At 39.0% G+C, this 5,689-nt stretch overlaps 1 pseudogene; it reads left to right on the top strand.

The window, feature by feature from the left end:
* Positions 1-366: 366 nt before the first annotated feature.
* LOC149147041 (OVARIAN TUMOR DOMAIN-containing deubiquitinating enzyme 2 pseudogene) lies at positions 367-830 on the top strand (annotated as a pseudogene).
* The last annotated feature ends 4,859 nt before the right edge of the window (positions 831-5,689 follow it).

Consider the following 5,689-nt stretch of genomic DNA (forward strand, 5'->3'; position numbering starts at 1 on the left):
GCCGCGTGCAAACCAGAATGTGGTGAGCTGATCTGTGCACAAGCTCGTAGTTAGGGTGGCTAAGCCTGAAGAGCTGTTGGTCGAGGTTGTAGGTGGTCGCAATAGAGATCACGTGGCAACAAGGCCGTAGTCGATTTATCGTTTGAAGAAATCTATGGCTCTCTTGCCTTGAGAGGAGGTTCCGGTTTGAACCTGGATGCTCCGCTATATATTCCCGCAACATTCCAGTAGGTAGAGGATTCAATGAAATGTATAGAGTTGGAAGTGGAAGCGCAAGAGATGTAAGCGCCCATGCTCAATACTATTTGTGAATTACCATTCTGAATTATTTTTGCTCCTGTGCTTTCAGGATTATCTTTTTACAAAATGGATGAAGGAGTGGTTGTGAAAAGAGTCATTCCAGCAAACAACAATTGTCTCTTCAATGCAGTCGGTTATGTAATGGAAAAAGACAAGAACAAATCTTCAGAATTGAGACAGGTAATTGCCACAGCAGTTGGAAGTGATACTGTGCATTATAATGAGGCATTCTTGGGAAAGCCAAATGAAGAGTATTTGCATGGATACTGGATTCTGAAAAATGGGGTGGTGCCATTGAGCTGGAAATTTTAGCATATTATTATGGTCGTGAAATTGCAGCATACGATGTCCAATCATCCCGTTGCGACCTGTATCGCCAGGGAAAAGGCTACACAGAACGAGTCATGCTGATTTACGATGGCCTGGATAAGAGAAGAAACATGGAAACATGTTGCATGTGGCGATGGCAGGCTGTGATGGGAAGCAATATTTCGATTGCGGATCTCCAGTATTTTTTTTGGGAACCATGACATGCATCGTTTTCTATGGTGTAGCTACAAGTCATGCAGGGTGACGGGTTGGTTCAAAGCAAGTTTCTGCAAGAGTTCCAGCTAAGTATAAAGTAGTTTATGCTTGGGCATATTAAAAACAAATCCATAATTGCTTGTGAATTTTGTGTCGAGTTGCAAGCGAAAGAGGATTGGATTTCCAATGGTGTGGACCGATGGAGTCTGTGTATGGAGGTTTGTTGGGTCTTCTGCAGGTGTGGAAGCCTTGATGTGATTATGTTTCTATATTGGGTAAAGATGAAACTAAAAGTTTCAACATATCTCCTTTGATGAAATAAATTGTCTTCGTAAGTTATTCTGCTTCATGTTGAGAACTGATCAACTTAACATGTAAATGCATTTATGTAAATCTGGTTAAAAGAATTAGATTGTTGTGACAGTTAGCCTGGCAAACTAGTGTCACCAGTGTAAATCTATGTTGGAATTTGCCATTCCAACAATAGACAAATCTATTTGCAGGAATGATTTATTACCAGATATGAGAAGACATGACAGTTACGTCAAAAATTGGAGGATGATCAAGTTTGTATGTGTCCGGTGTATAGATTGTGGAGACAAGCCTGCATGTTCAATTGCAAGGAGATTAGCTGGACAATGGATCTTAGTTGTTGCAGTACGTCAGCGAGTATGAGGCAGCATGCTTGGAAGCAGTTACCAAGCCTTGATACTGTGAGCAGGGGAAGTGGCATTATGTTGCCAGGGGAGTGGATATTGAAACGCGACGGAGGATTGGACCGTGGAGTCCTGGATTATTACTCTTGAAGGGAAAATTGTGTTCTCTTCGTGTGGTTGTGTGCCTATATCTGGATCATCAGGGTTTGAATGCACTGCATTGAGTCCAGGTGAAAAGTCGTCAATCTGTTTCTTTATCAGTAGACCCCTCACAAGTATTGTTGGTGAAAAATGGCTGCTGGTATGTTTAAAAAATAATCATCTATGGGCAGAGATAGAGAAATTAAATTTGAAGAGTTTATGTTGTATTTTCTTGGAATCATGTTTATATATTATTGAGCCTTATTGAGCCTAGCTAACTCAATGTAGGCAGAGTTATTTTGTTAGAATTTGCAACTCTAACGAATGATAGGTTAAGCATAGAGTTCCAAGAAGTTATTTGAACAGATAAGGATGCCCAGGATGTAGGAGAAGATGAGGTAATGAAGCAGCAACAACGTTTATGGTGGACAACAAAGTAGATGTTTGTTTTGAGTTAGTGTGGTTTGTGGAATACACTCCCTAGCATGTTATAAGCAAGTCCAGTTGTTGTAATAGTCATTGTATGTACCCAAAAACTCCAAAATGTGGAATCAAATGTAAGATTTTTTAAAAGGCATCGGAAAGTTCGTGGTGATCTTAAAACCACTTTGTAATGGTTTATGGTCAGCCTGAAACCATCTTTTGTCACTGTAAAGTGAGGGTTGGTGGTGAGCCAGAAACCATCTATAGCCTTTGTGGTTGAAGTGCTTTTGTGACCAGCTTGCCTTTGTGGCAGAATCGCCTCTGTGGCTTGAGGTGCCTTTGTGGCCGCGTGTACACAAGAGATTTGTGCTCAATTGAGCAGGTGGACTGCAGAACACCTAGCTCGGACTCAGATGATTTTTTAATTTTTTGAGTAGAAGGGGATTGGCGTGCTTTTCGCACTGACAGTAGCGCCAGGAAGCACAACTAGTGTGTCTGTTAGGCCATTAATCGTGCCACCGTGCCAAAATAACACACTGGAGCGGAATTTTACAGAAAAATGAAAAATCGTGAAAGAGTTTCCAATTTAATATGGGTGCGGGTTTTTCGCTCAGGATCGCACCAATTCACCTTCAAGGGGATCCGCAGGAATCCTTATCTTCGTTTAACGATTTGTGAGGGGAGGCAGATTGTGTTTTGGAGGTTCTGTACATGCAATTCGCCTAATGGTGGTGGATTTGACTATCATGACAAGTAGTCATTAAGGGGGGGAGTTAGAAATAATTAATTCCTACTTGTCTATGGTTGTAATTCTCCATTTGAGGAGTTTGTTCCTACATAATAGGAATTTAGTTTCTCCTAGTTTAGTGTGTGGTTGAGAGAATCTTTCAACCACACTACTGTACGTCTAAGATAGAATTCCTATCTTGAGACTATTGATTGTATAAATATGTGTGTAAATTTCCTCATTAATAATATATAGAATATATTGAGTGTGTGCTATTTTATCTTATATATAAAACACTTTTGACGGAAATTGGAACTTGAATACCTTATGTGATGCACAATTCTTTTGAAAGATATGATCAGTGCTTTCCTCTTCTCTAGTTGCAAACATTTCTCTTAATATTTCTACATTGCTCTCTTGATTTGTCTCAGCAAGTTGCTTGAGCCTAAGGAATTTTCCACATTTAGCCACTACAAATTCCTCCATTTGACGTTTAGACAAGTATTTCGAACTTGAAAGGTATCTACCATCCTTCCTGTCTACAACCACCATAGCACTCCATTGCCTATAAATTATGTCACCTTCCTCATCATCATCATCTGAATCTGACTCTGAGTCTGGGTCTAACTTTAACTGTGATGCTCTCTCCAAATTATTAAACAATGCTAAGATCTCCATGTTAATAGGAGCATAACCCAAAATTTTGTTTTCAACTTTCGTAGGCAACTTGTCAAAATGTTTGCCAATATAAACAATTCTAAATTTTATTTGGATGTCATTTAACGTCTCCTCAATTAGAGGCCAAGGGTAGTCAGAATTGAAAATTGCACGGTTATCTAACATAACAAGTATGGAGGTGTTTGGAGGACAATTAGATAGATGGAACGGTTCTCCTTTTCCAGAAGTGAGAAGGCCATCTAAATCTGATAAAAATTTCTTCTTAATATTGGTCGCCTCCTCTTCCGACAAATCATGAAGAGAAATATAAAGTGGGTGAAAAAGGTAAAACGACATAGTCCATATATATTCTATCATAAAATTTTGACATAAGGTAAGAATTGACACATAATGGTTTGTATGAAAAATATGGATGATATATTCACCTACCCTGTATGAACTGTAAAAGGCCATGATTGATCACCTTCTCTTTGAATTTCTGCCCATCTCTTCAGCAACAATGGGCTTCTTTCAATATACAAATGTTGTAATTTGTTTATCTTTATCAGGTGGTCCATACATTTCCCTTCCAACATGGGGCAATCATGTAGATGCAATGTTTCCAAAGAGGGGAGGCAATAGAAATTTTCAGGGAGGTTTTCCAAGCACTTACAGCCACACAAGTATATGTTATGAAACCAGCTCAAGAAAAGATAGAAAAGATAGATCAACGCCTTAGAATTCAGCCTCTTCGAGGGGGAAACCTCCTTTACATTACATAAATGAACAATTCTTGGATGATTCAAATGACAAAACCTCCTTTCTATATATAGGAGTCTAAGGAGTCACAATATAATCCAGCCGACCTAACAATAATAATATAAAGCCACAAAAATAACAATAGAGGGATTCTATGGGGCACATTAATAACAATATGGGGGCAATAGGGGCACAACAATATTAATAAGGTGTATAACTACAATAGTAATGGGGTAATCACTAGTATTATAGGGACCCAACATGCCCCTCTCCTTCAAAAAAGTGTTGTCCTCAACGCTTGAGTAGTTCTGGATACTTCTGCATAAAATTTTCATCCTCCCATGTGGAATCTTCAGCGGATAAGTTCTTCCACTTGATAAGATACTCTGAAATTGATCGATTTCGTAGCTGTCGAGTTCTTGTTTCTGTGACTGCTTCTGGTTCCAATATAATTTTTCCTTCCTCGTCAAGTTCTGGCAATATTGTTTGAACTGGGAGCTTGTCGCCTATAACCTTCTTTAAACATGAAACATGGAAAACTGGGTGCAATCGAGAAGCTGCAGGAAGCTCCAATTTGTATGCCATACCAATCTTTTGCAACACCTTGTACGGACCATAATACTTTGGTGATAATTTATTATCCTTCTTAGCTTGCTTGAGGGACATTTTCTTATATGGTTGTAGCCGTAGGAATACCCAATCACCTACATCAAAACTTCTTTCACTGCGATGTTGATCTGCCTGTTGTTTCATTCTATTCTGTGCCAACACGAGGTTATCCTTTAAGAGTTGGAGGACTTGTTGTTGATGTTCGATGTGATGTTCCACTGCCTGAACCTTAGAATTTTCTCTTAAATATGATGTGATGGATGGTGGTTGATACCCATAAAGTGCCATAAATGGGGTCATTTTTGTTGCTGTATGGAAGGAAGTGTTATACCACCATTCAGCCAGAGGCAACCATTTGACCCATTGTGTCTGTTTATCAGATACAAAGCAACGAAGATATCCTTCCAAACATTTGTTTACTATCTCAGTTTGCCCATCAGATTGAGGATGATAAGATGAGCTATGAGCTAACTGAGTACCAAGACAAGAAAATAATTATGTCCAAAAATTTCCAGTGAAAATGGGATCTCTGTCACTTACAATAATCTTTGGGTTTCCATGTAGCTTTTGAATTGTTTCCATAAATGCAGTAGAAACTGTACTGGCTTTAAATGGATGTGATAATGCACAAAAGTGTGCATACTTGGTAAGTCTGTCAACTACCACCATGATGACACTCTTTCCCTCAGACTTGGGTAAACCTGTGATAAAATCCATTGAAACCTCCTCCCAACGTTGGCTTGGAATGGATAAAGGTTGTAATAGACCCGGTGTCTTAATTGTTTCAACTTTATTTTGTTGGAAAACCAAACATTCCGCACAAAATTTTGAATATCTGATTTAAGGCCATCCCAAAAAAATTCCTTCTTAACCCTGTGGTAAGTTTTTAAAA

This window comes from Pinus tabuliformis, chromosome 9 (assembly GCF_031772625.1).
Source record: "Pinus tabuliformis cultivar Carrire ecotype Pingquan chromosome 9, CPIR1, whole genome shotgun sequence".
In the NCBI taxonomy this organism is placed as follows: Eukaryota; Viridiplantae; Streptophyta; class Pinopsida; order Pinales; family Pinaceae; genus Pinus; species Pinus tabuliformis.